Below are 19,506 nucleotides of genomic sequence, written 5' to 3' on the forward strand. Positions count from 1 at the left end.
GATGAATTTTGCCCCAAAGACATTTAGTGTTCAAAATGTTCTAAATAAAAGAGTTTTAAGTTATCTTTAGCAAAATATCAACTTTTATGAAAAAGAGCTCATACAGTTTTAGAAGATATGGAGAATGAAATATACTCACATATTCTGAGTTTAATAGCAGTATTTATTATTATAAGTCGCACTTGGTAAAAGAGAAAACAAATGTATTTCTATATTTTCTAATCATGTAAATCTTTTCCCACACTTTCTTTGGTTCCAGAGTTTTCTCATGGCATTTTTCACTTCTGTGTTCCTGAGGCTAGCATGGGTGTTATCACAGTATAGAACACAGCCACAGCTTTGTCAAAGGGGAAGATGACCATGGGCCTAAGGTAAACGAATATGCAGGGTACAAAGAATCAGAAGACCACTGTAATATGGGAGGCACAGGTGGAGAGAGCCTTCAGCTGTTCTTCAGTGCTGCGAGTCTTTAGAGAGCAAAAGATGAGTGTATAACAGGTGAGAAGAATAGAAAAATTTAGCATACACATTAGCCCACTGTTAGCAGCAACAAAGAGTCCAAAGATGGTTGTCAGTGCAGGAAAGTTTTAGGAGAGGGAAAAGGTCACAGATGAAATGGTCAATGATATTTGGGCCACAAAAAGGCAACCAGAGCATAAAAAGAATTTGAATCAAAGCATGGAGAAATCCTCCAGGTCATGGAAACAAGGAAACCACATACTCTCCTGTTAATTGTAATCATGTAGTGTAGGGGCTTGCAGATGGCTACATAGCAGCCATAGGCCATGGCTGTGAGCAGGATGATCTCAACTCCACCAAAGAAATGTTCTGCAAAGATCTGAGTCAGGCAGCCATTAAAGGAGATCGTTTTCTTTTCAGCAAGTAAGTCAAATATCATTTTGGGGGTCATGGTGGAAGAGCAGCAGCCATCTACAAAAGATAAGAAGGACAGAAAAAAATACATGGGGGATCCCAGTGTTGGGCTAGAGATGACTGTTACAATAATGAGAAGGTTGCCGATGAGGGTGAAAGAGTAAATGAATGCAAATATGACAAGCAAGATTTTTTGCACATCTGGGTTCTGTGTCAGCCCAAGCAGGATGAATTCTGTCACATTGTTCACTTGCTTCATGGATCTAGTAAGAAATTTGGATAATTGATTCATCCGTGAATAACAAAACAATTAAAATTGAGGCTGATAAATATTGAAGAATCAAACAATTTCTTTCATGTGCTTTTCACTGGAACACAGATTGGGGATACAAAGCAGCAAACCCTACTCTTAAAATTCATTAAAGTTGGACCATAGTATTCATCATATAATATGTGTATAGCCTTTGGATCTTTCAGATCTGGATCTGCAAAGTTACTTGAAACTTCAGAACTCATTATTTCAGAACTTCAGTCATGTTTTGATTTCTGGGAGCATTTCACACATAGGAGTACAGTTTAAGAAAGATGATTTACTAAGGCAAAATTACTATTGAGCTAAAGAAGCAAAAGCACAATGATTTACTAGACATGACATGTTCTTTAGAATTAAATAAACTATTATGAATTCACCAACTATGCTGCTAAAATTTGTCGTATTTAATATAGGGGGAGCCATAAATTATATGGTGGTGTTAATGGATTTATCACATATATCAAACTTTGTATTTTTTATTTATGTGTGTGTGTGAAAGAGAGAGACAGAGACGAGACAGAGACAGAGACAGAGAGAGATGGAAAGAGATGTATGTATGTATGTATGTATGTATGTATGTATGTATGTATGTATATGTTTCTTTAGGTGTGGATATGTGTGGATGTGCTTGCATATATATCTGAGGATCAGGAGGACAGTCATCAGTGTGATGTGTCTTTCCAAATTGCTCTCCTTATTGTTTGAGATAGGCTGACTCACTATTCCTGGACTCAGTGGTTGGCTAGACTGTCAGGCCTTTGCTGGTCTTCACTCTCCTAGAGTAGGAGTTTCAGACAGGTGCTGACATGTCGGATTTTACATGATGCTAGGGTTCCAAACTCTGGTTCTTCCATGCTTGTATAAAAGTGCTTTATCTACTGAGCCATCTCATCCCCCTAAAGTATAGCTTTCTATATACTCAAGATTTTTGATAAATGAGAAAAATAATAAAATGCATATTATTATTTATATTCTCAAAATATTTACGTTAATACAAATCAGAACATAAATGGAAAACTCAACTTAAGAAGTAACAAACTAAGTATTGAATATATTTAGAAAATGGTTAAACACAGAAATAAATACATTTAGCCATATAAACATATATAATATTCTTGGTGCTTTAAAAGTATAAGCAGACTCATGAACTCAGGTGAACCCAGAAAAGAAACAAATATGGTTTAGAGACAAGAGGACATTATTTTTCACAGTTTTTTTTTTACATCTGAGAAATAGTCTGTGAAATAATAATCACACATTGTTTCTAGGAGATTTTCAGCAATGAGGCAGGCAACTTTTAAAACAGAGATCTTTCCTTGGTGCTATGAAGAAATCAGAGGGGTTAATAAAACATAGATCATTGGAAAACAGAAAAAAACCCTAAGTATATATGTATTTACATTAACACGTGTACAAATATCTTTGTGTGTATGCGTGTGTGTGTGCACATATACATAGAGATTTTAAGTGAAAATGCCAAATTGTTTTATCTCATAAGATACAAAGATGAAAAAGAAGTGAAATTCTTAAAGCAAAACTGACAGAAGATTTCTTAACTTGCATTATCCAGTGATAATAAATAGTTGACATCTTCTGAGATCTGACTCCAAGAGGCAAGGGGCATATAGCCAAAACTCCTTAGGTTACAAGTGTACTCGAAGACAAATAAAATCAGAATTATACTTAAGGGTGTTTCAGAGCATATTTTCATGGTAATGAAAAGAAAGAACAACTTTAATATTTACATAAGGGTTATTGAATGAATTAAATCTATAAATTTCAAGTAGGCATTAAAGTTGTTTTCTAAAAGAGTTAACAAATTTGAAAGAATCTAACATATTCTAAACACAAACCTAACAATTTCTAAACACAAATTATAAAATAGCTTATATTATCTCAAACGCTAAATATCCGCAGAATCATTTCTGAAAAAGCAGAACAAATACTGATAATACGTGCCTGAATTGTAGGGATTAGGCCAATTTTCGTGTCAACAAAAGATTCTAATCTGAGTTTCATACAAAGTAAAGGTTAGTTTTCAGTTAGTTAAGTAATTTAATATAATAATTTACTATCAGTTTTGAGGCCATAGTATCCACAGTGATCGTTAGTTAATTAGGAGATTTGGTCACTTTCATGACCAAACTTACAGCATTAGAATCACATATTTAAATTTATCCTGTCTGAATGTATTATATCATTCAGAAAAAAAGTTATCCAGACAGACAGACACTTGTAATCTGAGTTCTACAGAAGCCAAGGCTGGGTGTGAGTGAAAGCAGAGTCTGGCTCACCTACAGGGACACAAACCCCAAAAGGATGACAAAGACCATTCATAAACAAGGTGCAGATTGTACCTACCTCGAAATATGTTTGGAGTCAACAATTCATTCTATAGCAAGTCAGTCTCTTGGAGAGATCAGCTCCATGGAGATGGCATTCCCTGACTCTTCCCTAGCTGCTTTCTCTCAAGTGCACCCATTTTTCTTTAAATGTATTTATTTTCCTTGTTAGTGACTCAAAAAATCATTGCCAAAAAACAAGGATTTGCCAGCTTTCTTTTGCTCTAAAGTTCATACAATCCTGTGAATATGAGGAATAAGCCTTCCAAGATAGAAAATGAAACATGTTAAAGTCAGTTTCAAAGTATTAAAAAAAAATTGATGTGACAAAACACTGCAAGCATCATAGCATACCTTTCTCTAAGCTAATTATCTATGCATCTGCCTGGATAATTAGGTAAAATATATCATTTTACTAATTTAAAATACTGAATATGATATCTCACCTGATATAAAACCCCCAAATAACAAAGAATAGGAACATAGAAAAGTTATGCATTGCAAGCTCCAGAAGTCAGTCTGGATTAGCAGGGGCTGAAGTTGGCTCTTTCAAGTCTTTCTTTTTTTTAATATTTTTATTTTCTATATTCTTTGTTTATATTCCAAATGATTTTCCCTTTCCCAGATCCCCCCTCCCCATATGTCCCATAAACCTTCTTCTCTCCATCCCTTCTCCAATCACCTCCCTCCTTTTTCTCTGTCCTTATATTCCCTTCCCATGCTAGATCAATCCTTTCCAGGATCAGGACCCTCTCCATACTTCTTCATGGGAGTCATTTGTTATGCAATTTGTGCCTTGGGTTTTCAGAGCTTCTGGGCTAATTAATATCCACTTATCAGAGATTGCATTCCATGTGTATTCTTTTGTGATTGGGATACCTCACTTAGGATGATATTTTCCAGATCAAACCATTTGCCTAAAAATTTTGTGAATTCATTGTTTCTAATTGCTGAGTAGTATTCCATTGTGTAAATATACCACATTTTCTGTATCCATTCCTCCTTTGAGGGGCATCTGGGTTCTTTCCAGCTTCTGGCTATTATACATAAGGCTTCTATGAACTTAATGGAGCATGTGTCTTTATTGCATGCTGGGGAATCCATTGGGTAAATGCCCAGGGGAGGTATAGCAGGGTCCTCTGGAAGTCACATGTCCAGTTTCCTGAGGAACCTCCAGACTGATTTCCATAGTGGTTGTACCATCTTACAGCCCCACCAGCAGTGGAGGAGTGTTCCTCTTTCTCCACATCTTCGCCGACACCTGCTGTCTCCTGAGTTTTTTACCTTAGCCATTCTGACTGGTGTAAGGTGAAATCTCAGGGTTGTTTTGATCTGCATTTCCCTAATGACTAATGATGTCGAGCATTTCTTAAGGTGCCTCTTGGCCATCCGAATTTCTTCAGGTGAAAATTCTTTGTTAAGATCTGTACTCCATTTTTTAATAGGGTTATTTGTTTCCCTGGGGTCTAACTTCTTGAGTTCTTTGTATATATTGGATATTAGCCCTCTATCAGATGTGGGGTTGGTGAATATCCTTTCCCAATTTGATGGTTGCCATTTTGTCCTTTTAACAGTGTCCTTTGCCTTACAGAAACTTTGTAATTTTATGAGGTCCCATTTGTCAATTCTTGATCTTAAAGCATAAGCTATTGGTGATCTGTTAGGAATTTTTCCCCTATGCCCATGTCCTCAAGGGTCTTCCCCAGTTTCTTTTCTATTAGTTTCAGTGTGTCTGGTTTTACATGGAGGTCCTTGATCCACTTGGAATGAAGATTAGTACATGGAGATAAGAATGGATCAATTCGCATTCTTCTGCATGCTGACCTCCAATTGATCCAGCACCATTTGTTGAAAAGGCTATCTTTTTTCCACTGGATGTTTTTGGCTCCTTTGTCGAAGATCAAATGACCATAGGTGTGTGGATTCATTTCTGGATCTTCAATTCTATTCCATTGGTCCACTTGTCTGTCACTGTGCAAATAAAATGAAGTTTTTTACACTATTGCTCTGTAGTATTGCTTGAAGTCAGGGATACTGATTCCCCCAGAATTTCTTTCTGTGTTGAGAATAGTTTTAGCTATCCTGGATTTCTTGTTATTTCAGATGAATTTGAGAATTGCTTTTTCTAACTCTATGAAGAACTGAGTTAGGATTTTGATAGGGATTGCATTGAATCTGTAGATTGCTTTTGGCAAGATGGCCATTTTAACTATATTAATCCTGCCAATCCACGAGCATGGCAGATTTTTCCATTTTCTGAGGTCTTCTTCGATTTCCTTCTTCAGAGACCTGAAGTTCTTGTCATATAGATCTTTCACTTGTTTGGTTAGAGTCACACCAAGATACTTTATATTGTTTGTGGCTATTTTGAAGGGTGTCATTTCCCTAACTTCTTTCTCAGCGTCCTTATCCTTTGAGTATAGGAAGGCAACTGATTTGCTTGAGTTGATTTTATAACCAGCCACTTTGCTGAAGTTGTTTATCAGCTGTAGGAGTTCTCTGGTAGAGGTTTTCGGGTCACGTAAGTAGACTATCATGTCATCTGCAAATAGTAATAATTTGACTTCTTCCTTTCCAATTTGTATCCCTTTGACCTCCTTATGTTGTCTAATTGATCTAGCTAGAACTTCAAGTACTATATTGAAAAGATATGGAGAGAGAGGACAGCCTTGTCTAGTGCCTGATTTTAGTAGGATTGCTTCAAGTTTCTCTCCATTTAGTTTGATGTTGGCTACCGGTTTGCTGTATATTGCTTTAACGATGTTTAGGTATGGGTCTTGAATTCCTGATCTTTCCAATACTTTTAGCATGAAAGGATGCTGGATTTTGTCAAATGCTTTTTCTGCATCTAATGAGATGATCATATAGTTTTTTTTCTTTGAGTTTGTTTATGTAGTGGATAGCATTGATGGATTTCCTTATATTGAATCATCCCTGCATCCCTGGGATGAAGCCTACTTGATCATGGTGGATGATCGTTTTGATGTGTTCTTGGATTATGTTGGCAAGAATTTTATTAAGTATTTTTGCATCAATATTCATAAGAGAAATTGGCCTGAAGTTCTCTTTCTTTGTTGGATCTTTGTGTGGTTTTGGTATCAGCTTAATTGTGGCTTCATAGAAGAAGTTGGGTAGAGTTCCTTCTGTTTCTATTTTGAGGAATAGTTTGAAGAGTATTGGTGTTAGGTCTTCTATGAAGGTCTGATAGAACTCTGCACTGAAGCCATCTGGTCCCGTGCTTTTTTTTGGTTGGGAGACTTTCTATGACCCTTTTTATGTATTCAGGTGTTATGGGACTGTTTAGTTGATCTATTTGATCCTGATTTAGTTTGGGTGTCAGATATCTGTCTAGGAAACTGTCCATTTCCTCCAGATTCTCCAGTTGTGTTGAGTATAGGCTTTTGTAGCAGGATCTAATGATTTTTTGAATTTCCTCAGTTTCTGTTGTTATATCTCCCTTTTCATTTCTAAGTTTGTTAATCTGGATACTGTCTCTGTGCCCTTTGGTTAGTCTAGCTAAGGGTTTATATATCTTGTTGATTTTCTCAAAGAACCAGCTCCTGGTTTTGTTGATTCTTTGTATGGTTCTCTTTGTTTCTACTTGATTGATTTCGGCCCTGAGTTTGATGATTTCCTGCCTTCTACTCCTCCTGGGTGAAATAGCTTCTTTATGTTCCAGGGCTTTTGGGTGTGTCATTAAGCTGGTAGTGTATGCTCTATCCATTTTCTTTTTGGAGGCACTCAGGGCTATGAGTTTTCCTCTTAGCACTGCTTTCATTGTGTCCCGTAGATTTGGGTATGTTGTGTCTTCATTTTCATGGTGTTCTAAAAAGTCTTTAATTTCTTTCTTTATGTCTTCCTTGACCAAGGTATCACTGAGTAGAATATTGTTCAGTTTCCATGTATATGTGGGTTTTCTGTTGTTTTTGTTGCTATTGAAGAACACTTTTACTCCATAGTGATCTGATAGGAGGCATGGGATTAGTTCGATCTTCTTATATTTGTTGAGGTCTGTCTTGTTACTAATTATATGGTCAATTTTGGAGAAGGAACCATGAGGTGCTGAGAAAAAGGTATATTCTTTTGCTTTAGGATGGAATGTTCTATATATATCTGTTAAATCTAATTGGTCCAAAGCTTCAATTAGTTTTATTGTGTCCCTGTTTAGTTTCTGTTTTCCTGATCGGTTTATTGAGGAAAGTGCAGTGTTGAAGTCACCCACAATTATTGTGTTAGGTGCAATGTGTGCTTTGAGCTTTAATAGTTTCTTTTACGAAAGAGTGTGCCCTTGCATTTGGAACATAGATGTTCAGGATTGAGAGTTCTTCTTGTTGTATTTTTCCTTTGACCAGCAAGAAGTTTCCCTCAGAGTCTCTTTTGATGACTTTGGGTTGAAAGTCAATTTTATCTGATATTAAAATGGCTACTCCAGCTTGTTTCCTGAGACCATTTGCTTATAAAATTGTCTTCCAGCCTTTTACTCTAAGGTAGTGTTTGTCTTTGACCCTGAGGTGTGTTTCCTGTAAACAGCAAAATGTAGCATTCTGTTTATGTAGCCAGTCGGTTAGTCTATGTCTTTTTATTGGGGAATTGAGTCCATTGATGTTAAGGATTATTAAGGAATAGTATTGTTACTTCCTGTTATTTTTGACGTTAGTTTTTAAATTTGATTGGGTAACTTCTTTTGGGTTTGATGAAAGGTTATCTTGCTTTTTATAGGGTGAAGTTTCCCTCCTTGTATTGGTGTTTTCCTCCTATTATCCTTTCTAGGGCTGGGTTTGTGGATAGATATTGGGTAAACTTGGTTTTGTCATGGAATATCTTAGTTTCTCCTTCTATGGTGATTAAGAGTTTTGCTGGGTATAGTAGTTTTGGCTGGCATTTGTGTTCTCTTAGAGTCTGCATGAGATCTGCCCAGGATCTTCTAGCCTTCATAGTCTCAGGTGAAAAGTCTGCTGTGATTCTGATAGGTCTTCCTTTATATGTTACCTGGCCTTTTTCTCTTACTGCCTTTAATATTCTTTCTTTGTTTAGTACATTTGGTGTTTCGATTATCATGTGACGGGAAGTATTTCTGTTCTGGTCCAGTCTGTTTGGAGTTCTGTAGGCTTCTTGTATATTCATGGGCATCTCTCTCTTTAGGTTAGGGAAGTTTTCTTCCATAATTTTATTGAAGATATTTGCTGGCCCTTTAAGTTGTAAATCTTCACTCTCATCTATGCCTATAATCCTTAGGTTTGGTCTTCTCATTGTGTCCTGGATTTCCTGGATATTTTGGGTTACAAACTTTTTGCATTTTGCATTTTCTTTAACTGTTGAGTCCATGGTTTCTATGGTATCTTCAACATCTGAGATTCTTTCTTCTAACTTTTGTATTCTGTTGTTGATATTTGCATCTATGTCCCCTGATTTCTTCCCAAGGCTTTCTATCTCCAAAGTTGTCTCCCTTTGAATTTTCTTAGTTGTTTCTACTTCTGATTTTTGATCCTGGATGGTTTTTCTTAGCTCCTTCACTTGCTTGTTTGTGCTTTCCTGTAATTCTTTAAGAGATTTTTTTGTGTTTCCTCTTTCATGACCTCAGCCTGTTGACCAAAGTTCTCCTGTATTTCTTTAAGTGTTTTTTGCATTTCCTCATTATTGGCTTTTCTATTCTCCTGGATTTCTTTCAATGATTTTTGTGTTTCCCTTGCAAGGGCTTCTAACTTTTGGTCCATTTTCTCCTGAATTTCTTTAAGTATGTCCTTCATGTGTTCTTGTACCAGCATCATAACCAGTGATTTTTAAATCCAAATCTTGTTTTACTGGTGTGATGGGGTATCCAGGACATGCTGGTAAAGGAGAATTGGGTTCAGATGTTGCCATTTTGCCTTGATTTCTGTTAGTGACGTTCCTGCGTTTGCCTTTTGCCATCTAGTTCTCACTAGTGTTAGTTGGTCTTGTCAATGCTGGACTCACCAGTGCAAGCTGCCCCTTCCCAGGTGGCTTCTGGTGCACAGCTTACCTCCTGCACTGCCTGGAGACAGAGTGCCATTGCCCAGGCTGTTCAGATCCCAAAGCAGACACCTGGAGGCTCCTGCCGGGGCCTGCTGGATTCACCAGAGCACACTGACCTCTCCCCCCTGGCTGCCCGGAAGCCCCTCTTGCCTCTTGCAGGACCTGGAGATGTGGTGTTGCTGTCCAGGCTGATCTGGATCTGGAAGCAGAGAGATTTAAGGGCTCCCGCCAGAGGCCTCAGGACTGGAACCTAAGATCCATGCCACAGGAGCAAGCTGTGCTGTGCACTCCCAGACTGCCTCTGGGTGCACACCAGCAAAGCAAGCCTGTGCACTACAAAGACACCTTCATTGATTCCTGAAAGTCTGGAACCAGTGGGTCATAAACTCAGAACCTGTGGGCTCTTATGCTTATGTGGTCTTTAGAACAGAAATCCCCAAACTCTGTCCTTACCAGCATTTTCATAAGTAGATTCAGGAAACATTTGGTACATTTTATATAAATGTAAGAAGTTAGGGATATCTCAACCTCTCAGTTCCCAGAGGTCTAGAAGAGCTTCCTCAGCCAAGATATCATTTAAGTCAACATATCCAACTTTCCCTTTTGTGCCCATGACATCTGTGATCAAAAGTTTGGGAAAGAGGCAGCTAGATGAGCAAATTGCAAATAGCAAATAGTGTAGTTATATGTGAAAAATGATTTAGAACCTGGAACCTAAAGCTCAGAATAGGCTAGTTGGGGAAAAATGGGTGAGGGATCTCATTTCAGCCCATAAAACCACAATAATAATACCTTTTAAAAACCAGTGTTTTGAAGATTCAGAAATGAACCCACACACCTATAGCCACTTGATCCTTGACAAAGGGGCTGAAAACATCCAATTGAAAAAAGATAGCCTTTTCAACAAATGGTGCTGGTTCAAATGGAGGTCAGCATGCAGGAGAATGCGAATTGATCCATCCTTGTCTCCTTGTACTAAGCTCAAATCCAAATGGATCAAGGACCTCCACATAAACCCAGACACTCTGAAGCTAATAGAAAAGAAACTGGGGAAGACCCTTGAGGGCATCGGTACAGGAGGAAAGTTCCTGAGTAGAACACCAATAGTGCATGCTCTAAGATCAAGAATTGACAAATGGGACCTCATAAAATTACAAAGTTTCTGTAAAGCAAAGGACACCTTCAAAAGGACAAATTGGCAACCAACAAATTGGGAAAAGATCTTCACCAACCCTACATCAGATAGAGGGCAAATATCCAATATATACAAAGAACTCAAGAAGTTAGACCCCAGAAAACCAAATAACCCTATTAAAACTCTGTACTCTGTACTCTGGGGTACAGAGTTAAACAAATAATTCTCATCTGAAGAACTTCGGCTGGCAGAGAAATATCTTAAAAAATGCTTAACTTCATTAGTCATCAGGGAAATGCAAATCAAAACAACCCTGAGATTTCACCTTACACCAATCAGAATGATGCAAAAAATGTGGTATATATACACAATGGAGTACTATTCAGCCATTAGAAACAATGAATTCATGAAATTCTTAGGCAAATGGATGGAGCTGGAGAACATCATACTAAGTGAGGTAACCCAGTTTCAAAAGATCAATCATGGTATGCACTCACTAATAAGTGGATATTAGCCTGGAAAACTGGAATACCCAAAACATAATCCACACATCAAATGAGGTACAAGAAGAATGGAGGAATGGCCCCTGGTTCTGGAAAGACTCAGTGTAGTAATATAAGGCAAAACCAGAACAGGGAAGTGGGAAGGGGTGGGTGGGAGCACAGGGGAAGGGAAGGGGGCTTATGTGACTTTCGGGGAGTGGGGGGGCCAGAAGGGGGGAAATCATTTGAAATGTTAATAAAAAATATATCGAATAAAAAAATGAAAAAAAACAGTGTTATTGGGAAGACTGAGCAACACATGAAAAGTATCTAACTCAGAGCAAAACAGGCTTGTTTCTATGATCAAAGTTTTAAGAATAGATAAATATAGGCTAAAAAGACTACTTTAATACTATAGTCACAATATTTCTTAATACTAAGAGCTTTAATAACTCCTTGTTAATGGTAAGACTTTTCTCAGGGAAACACAACACATGAATCTACCCACCCTAGGTAAGAAGCTCATAAGAGACCAAAGTGAGAACAACACAAATGTCCAGTGTGGTGAACCAAGAAGTTTTATATAAGTACCTCACAAGAAAACAGATGGAGGGTTACTTGCAGAAGCAGAAATGACTAAATGACAGCTATGTCACCAAAGCCCATCTCAGCAAGGGTAAAGATAGCTAAAGTGCCTGAGAAGATAGAACATACTGCCGAGCATGCAGGCAGCTCAGTAAGTCAAGAGTACTTCCTAGGAGACAGTTGCTTTAAACCTTTTCCAGGCAGATATGCTAATGTCTGTTTCTTCCAGGCAGCTGGTATAAACTTGGAGTCTTTGTAACTTTTCTTGTCTAAGAATCTTTCTTTGCAGTGTGGCTTGTCTGAGAGTGACTCTCATCTGTCTTTATGTTTACTCCTGGGAGGGAGGGGCCTAGAGAATCTGGTCAGTTTCAGTGACTTCCTGAAGGTATTTTGAGTTCTTTACCTTCAGTCTTAAAGAGCTTCTTTACATAAAGGAATATTTTAATCTTGGAGAAAGTTGCTGTACAATATGTCTCTACTGTAAACTCTGTGGTTTGACTTCCTTATTTTCAATTTACTTTAGTTTCTACACTGTAAAAAAAATAGATAATAATATTACTGAGTGAGGACTCAAGGTTAATACTTGGTATATTCTGTTCCTATAATTAAATACCATGACCCAAAGATGCTTTTGGAGAGAAATATTTATTTTTGTTTTACATTTCAGAGGAATAAGAGTCTATTAGAACTCTTAGCCCAAATTAGATTCCAGCTCAAGGGGAGGTCCCAAGGCCTGGTACTATTACTGATGCTATTATATTCTTATAGCCCGGAGCATAGCATGACTGCTCTCTAAGAGGACCAACAAACAGCTAAAAGAGTCAGATGTAGATACTTACACCCAACTAATGGACAGAAGCTGGGGACCCAGCTCTAAAAAGCTGGAAGAAGCTGAGGAGGAGGGCAACCCCATAGAAAGACCAGCAGTCTAAACTAACTCTGACACCTGAGATTTCTCAGACATTGAGCCACCAACCAGGCAGCATATACCAGCTGATATGAGGCCCCCAACACATATATAGCAGAGGAATGCCTGGTCTGGACTCAGTCAGAGAAGATACACCTAACCCTCAAGAGACTTGGGGTCCTAGGGAATGAGGAGGTTGGTGGGGTGGAGGTGGAGACATCCTCTTGGAGACAGGGGTGGAAGGAACTGGGTGGAGGATGTATGGGATGAGGAACAGTCAGAAGGCGGCCCGGGAGGGTGATTAAAAAACTGGACTGTAAAAAAGGATTAAAGAATAATAATAAAAAAATCTATTATGGAAGGGAAGAACAAATCCACAGTAAACATTCAGCTAAATGTGCAAAAAGGAAAAACATTTCTACTAAATCAATGACAAGTAGAAATGTCTGTCTCAGTTATGGTTTTTAAAGTTGTTAACAGCCATCAGGACCATGGACCATGGCAACTCTTATGAGGGAAAATATTTAATTGGGACTGGTTTACAATTTCAGAGGTTAGTTCATTATTATCCTTGTAGGGGAATGGTGGTGGGCAGGCAGACATGATGCTGGAGAAGGAGCTGAGATCTGTACATCTAGATCTCCAGGCAGCAAGGAGAAAATTGACTTGAGCATCCAAGACCTCAAAGTTCACCCACCACAGTAACATACTTCCTCCAGCAAGTCCACACCTACTCAAGCAAAGCCATACTCCTAATAGTAGCACTTCTTATGGGTCAAGTATTCACATACACAGTTCTATGGGGGGTATTCCTATTCAAACCACCACATTCCTAGACTCACCTTCATAACATTGCAAAATGCATTTAGTACAACTTCAAAAGTCCCCATAGTCTACAATAGTAGCAAACTTCTTGAAAGTTCAAAGTTTCTTCTGAAACTTATGCAGTCTCTTAACTGTAATCCCCCCCCCCCCAGTAAAATCAAAATCAAAAGCATCACATACTTCCAGCCTATTGCACAGGACATATTTCGCCATTCTATAATGGAGGAAAGGAAACATGGTAAGGAAATACTAGACCAAAGCAAGACTGAAGACCAGATGGGCTATAACCATTTGTTCTTCTCTATATCTGCCCAGTTCCTGAATAATGCCATGGAGACATATTTGTAGGCTTAATTTTTTGTACCCTACCTTTAATAAGTGTTCACTATCTCTTCTAGCCTACCACCCAGCAGAGGTAGTGGAAGAGAAAAGTTATTAGGGTATGAGGAAAGTGGACCTGTTCAACAATAGTGCTTTGGGGGTGAGCTTGATCTTTGGCAGCAGTTCAGTCTTGTACTAAACAGTTAAGACAGCAAAAACTGTTAGGCTCACCACCCAGCCTGAGGTGAGGCTGTGCAAATCTCATGAGAAGTTCTTGGGTGAGCTTCTCTCAATGACAGATTTTTGGAGGAAACCAAACCAATGCTCAGACCTCATCTCCCACTGTCTATGTGATCTATTCCAAGGGAATTAGAAGTTTCCACTTCACCTGTTTATGTATGACTTTTTGCCTAGGCCTTCAACTAGGCTTATCTCTGAACAAACTAATAACACATTAACCTATTTATATCATTCTGTGTCTGTCACATGGCTGATTACCTCTCCTCAGTTTTACTTCCTATTTCCTTCACTTCTCAGTAGTGAGTCTCTTACGCCTCTCTCCTTCCTTGAGTTTCTCTCTCTCAGCTGGATGTCCCACCTTACTATCCTCCTTTTTGTTATAGGAAATAGTTTTTTACATTTTTTTCCAATTAGGAGGTACCTTGGGCAATCAAGGGAAGACAGAGACACATCTTCACACAGTGTACAAAATCATCACTACAACACTTGGAAAACTCCAAACTTTGTATCTCTATCTGATGTCAAAATCATCTTCAGATCTCCAACTCCTTTCAACTTGGTTGACTAAAACACACTTCTTTCTCTTGGGCTTGTTCTACTCCCTGTTATCAGCTTTCCTTGGCAGTTATCCCAGGGATCTGGAATTTCCAATATTTTGGGGGTCTCCAATGGAATCCAGGCTTCAAACCTTCCCAGCTTCAAACACATACCTGACCTCAGCATCTCTCCTTATTCATGCATAGAGATTCCATCACCCTTTTATTCTCTTCTTCACTCTAAAGTCAGAAATATCTGGCCCAAAATTTCCAAGTTTTGATGCTTTCTGAGGCTGGAACATGGCCCCTCCTTTTCCATTACATCTTCACCAGCTTTCTGTTTGCAATGGCTTCCTTCATTGTCAAAGTTTTGTTGTCCTGGAATTTGCTCTATATACTAGGTTGGCCTTAAACCCAGAGATGCTCCTGAATCAGGTTCTGAAGTGCTGGAAGTGAAGCCACACCCAGCTCTGAGTTTTTCTTTAATTCCTTTTCACAAACTGGAATCCTTTCTGGGTGGGATCTTACCCTGAGGTCGCTACTCCCTTTCTTCCATTTAACCTGGTTTTTCTTTAACCTGTTTATCTCCTTGAACGCAGGACTTATCTCCATTCCATTGGTGATCCCTTCCTCTTCAAATTGTACATTTTCTATTTTTCCTTCCTCAGCTTACTCCTTTTCATTATAGATCTGCATAAAAGTGAACACTAATAACCACAGGACTGAATCTGTACTGGGCTATTTTGAGATTTCTTCGGCTAATGGAATTAATCATAAAACTCTTCACCTTAGCCTCAGGCAGATTTTTTGGGCAAGGGCAAAATCTAGCTATATTCTTTGCCAAAATTATCACAATAAGGATGTTGATGTCTAGGCCACATACTAAAATTCTCCTCTGGAACCTCTTGATCCAGGTCCCTACAGTTCCATTTACTGCAGGCAGGCCATGAACAGAAGGTTATGGTGTTGCCTGGCTCCCTGGTCCAAATGGCAGCTGGAAGGAGGATGGAACAACATTTCTTTCCCATAGATTTCAGTGTATATCATGACCATAAGTGATGAAGGTTCCAGCACTTCAGAACCTGATTCAGGAGCATCTCTGGGTTTAAGGCCAACCTAGTATATAGAGCAAATTCCAGGACAACAAAACTTACCCTTCACAGCTCTGGCGTGTCAGGAACTTAAGATATTTTTAAAAGAGGAATCTGAAATACAGGAAAAATGAAAACAGATAATGATAAAACAATTTTTAATAATATTGGGAAGCTTGAGAGACATCTGCATTCTCCATCAAGTAAATGAAGCAGATTTTTTAATTAAGTAGGTTCCATTTGATTATTTAGGCTTGAATTATTTGCTGTTCAAATGAATTGTTAAATAATGGGTTTATTCAAATGAGTACCCGTATTTGACTGGAGAATAAACATGATATCCAGGGTCATTTTAAGTGTTGCGTGTGGTTCAGGGTAGTCTCATCCTGTTTCCTGTGTGCCTATTCACTAGTGCCTATTCATGCCCCTGTCCTATGCTCATTTAGTGAATCAACAATCATAATTTTATGAGAACATTCCATTATCTTTTAGTTATATGGCTATGCTATTTCTTGGCTTTCCATAATGTACTAATGTAAAATCGATTATATTTTTTGTGTCATAGTTTGCTCAGCTTAAGTGTTCATGTTTTCAGTTGGAAGGCTAATCTCCAAAATTTTTACTGCTGATGACTACTCTGTTCCATTATTCTGCTGTAAAAGTTTCCAATTGTTCCTCTAACTGTAGGAAATGACATCTTTCCTTTGGGGTGTTCTATAACTTTTAAGAATCCTTTTCTATTAAAAAAAAAAAGACTAGGAAAATATGAGAAAATGAGAAAAGGTTCAAACTATTTTTATTCGAAATATTTTTATTTACATTTCAAATGATTTCCCCTTTCCTGGCTCCCCACTCCCTGAAAGTCCCATAAGCACTTTTCTCTTCCCCTGTTCTCCCATCCACCCCTTCCCACTTCCCTGTTCTGGTATTGCCCTATACTGCTGCACTGAGCCTTTCCAGAACCAGGGGCCACTCCTCTGTTCTTCTTGGAAATCATTTGATATGTGGATCATGACTTGGGTATTCCAAGTTTCTAGGCTGATATCCGCTTATTAGTGAGTGCATACCATGATTGATCTTTTGAGACTGGGTTACTTCACTTTGTATGATGTTCTCCAGCTCCATCCATTTGTCTACGAATTTCATGAATTCATTGTTTCTAATGGCTGAATAGTACTCCATTGTGTATATATACCACATTTTTTGTATCCATTCCTCCATTGAGGGACACCTGGGTTCTTTCCAGATTCTGGCTATTACAAATAGGGCTACTATAAACATAGTAGAGCATGTATCCTTATTACATGCTAGAGAATCCTCTGGGTATATGCTTAGGAGTGGTATAGCAGGGTCCTCCAGAAGTGACGAGCCCAGTTTTCTAAGGAACCACCAGTCTGATTTCCAGAGTGGTTGTACCAATTTGCAACCTCACCAGCAGTGGAGGAGTGTTCCTCTTTCTCCACATCCTTGCCAGCACCTGTTTTCTCCTGAGTTTTTAATCTTAGCCATTCTGACTGGTGTAAGGTGAAATCTTAGAGTTATTTTGATTTGCATTTCCCTACTGACTAATGAGGTTGAACATTTTTTAAGATGCTTCTCAGTCATCCAAAGTTCTTCAAGTAAAACTTCTTTGTTTAGATCTGTACCCCATTTTTAGTAAGGTTATTTGGTTTTCTGGGGTCTAACTTCTTGAGTTCTTTGTATATATTGGATCTAACTATTTCTACAGAGTTTTGGGAAGACTAGGTCTCATCTGTGATTTGGTAGAACTCATAAGATTAGCATTTGAGACTATTTAATAATTTTATGATTTTCTCTTTTCTTTTTTTCCTGAAGATAAATTTTTTTTAATTTGGATTTAAAAAATAACCATCCTCAAAAATGGAGAATAAAAGGGGTGTCATTGAGTTCATCTTGATAGGTCTTACACAGAACCCCAAATGCAGAAAGTAGTGTTTGTGATATTTTTATTTCTGTATATGATAACAATTTCAGGCAACCTGCTCATTGTTGTCACTGTCATCAACAGTCAGGTTCGTATTTCTTCCTGAGCTACCTGTCCTTGATAGATACAATTTACACTTCTTCTTCAGCTCCAAAGCTGATTGTGGACTCCCTTCAAGAGAACAAAGTCATCTCCTTTATTGGATGCATGGCTCAGGTCTATACAGAGCACATTTTTGGTGCCACTGAGGTCATCCTCTTGACAGTGATGGCCTATGACTGCTATGTGGCTATATGCGAACCTCTGCACTATATGACCATCATAAACCACAAGCTATGCATTATTCTAGTGGGGGTGGCCTGGAACAGAAGATTTCTCCATGCAACTATTCAGATCCTCTTTACAGTGTGGCTGCCCTTCTGTGGCCCCAATATCATAGATCATTTTATGTGTGACTTGTACCCATTGTTGACACTTGTCTGCATGGACACATGCACACCCTGGCTCTCTTTGGTGCTGCCTACAGTGGGTTCATCTGCCTATTTAACTTCCTGCTCTTGATGGGATCCAATGTGATCATCTTGTGCTCTCTAAAGAAGTATAGCTTAGAGAGCAGGCACAAAGCCATCTTTACCTGTGTATCTTACATCACAGTGGTAGTTTTATTCTTTATTCCTTGCATATTTGCATATCTATGCCCAGTGAACACTCTCCATTCAATAAAGGTCTTGCTGTCTTTTATACTATGGTGGGTCCTATGCTGAATCCTTTAATCTACAATCTCAGGAATGCTGAGGTAAAAAATGCAATAAAGAAGCTCTGGAGGAAAAAAGTAACTTCAGATAGTAATTAAACATGTCACTGAACTTTGCACATAGGACACATAAGCAATCTCAGTCACCATTTTTTGATCTAGGATGAGGATTTCAACCCTAAAGCAGTGTTAGATATTACTTAGATATAGCTATTTCAGCAGAAATTTAAAACTATATTTATGTTCTCCTGTCTCATATATCTGTCATAACAAATAGTTGATTTGAAATCAGCAAATTCTTGCAAATTGATTTGAAATCTAAAGCTCCTCTAGACTGTAAAAATCATTCATAAATCTAGACTATTGTTTTGATAGTAATAATTTTATGTGACAATTAAATACCAATTATTATTGATTAATGAAAGTAAGATTTTTTTATGCTATCCATTCACTGTAGAGTACAAAATCCACATTAATTCTTTGTTTTCTGAGTTTCATTGTCTATTAAATACTGGTTGTGTAGCAAAAAAGTTTTACTGCTCATTTTATAACTAAGCCTTCCATTGCTTTGATATTTTATCAGTTGAAATCTAATCAGGAGACAGACCACAAAGCATCCCTGACTAGAACAGATAAAATTTAACCACAATAAATAATTTTATTATGGTATTAATAATAAAGAAGTAAAAACACCCTTATAGTGTATGACAAATTTCTAAGAAAAGTACGTATTTTAAAAGTAGGTTCAACTATGAATACTGAGATTCTAATAATTGGGAAAGGCATAGCTGCTCTCCATTATTAATAATGTTCATTGTGTTTTCTAAGACTCTGGATAGAAGCCGGTAAAAACATAAACTCCTTTGATAAAGTTAACAAACTTCAATCAAACCTTCCACTGAGATGATGATAATGGTACAATTGGATAGTGGTGATGGTTTGTGTTTGTGTGTGTGTGCATGTGTTTATGTGCTGAGACTAGTGATCAAGGAGGTTTGTCTTGAATTGATAGCCTAGGCTTCAGGAGAATGATACTTCAGTAGATTCTCAACACCAAGCAAACAGACCATCTTTGGAAATCAGTGGATCATTGTGTTGATTTGTTGAAATCTTCCCACAAAGGTAACAAATGAATTTAGTGTGAATCTGTCCATAAGGTAAAA

The 19,506-nt window shown here is 38.0% G+C and overlaps 2 pseudogenes; one reads left to right on the forward strand and one right to left on the reverse strand.

The window, feature by feature from the left end:
• Positions 1 to 222: 222 nt before the first annotated feature.
• Positions 223 to 1,155, reverse strand: LOC127684437 (olfactory receptor 4C5-like; annotated as a pseudogene).
• A 16,370-nt stretch (positions 1,156 to 17,525) lies between these two features.
• LOC127684438 (olfactory receptor 4C12-like) lies at positions 17,526 to 18,442 on the forward strand (annotated as a pseudogene).
• Positions 18,443 to 19,506: the final 1,064 nt, after the last annotated feature.

This window comes from Apodemus sylvaticus, chromosome 5, assembly GCF_947179515.1.
Source record: "Apodemus sylvaticus chromosome 5, mApoSyl1.1, whole genome shotgun sequence".
NCBI classification, from domain to species: domain Eukaryota; kingdom Metazoa; phylum Chordata; class Mammalia; order Rodentia; family Muridae; genus Apodemus; species Apodemus sylvaticus.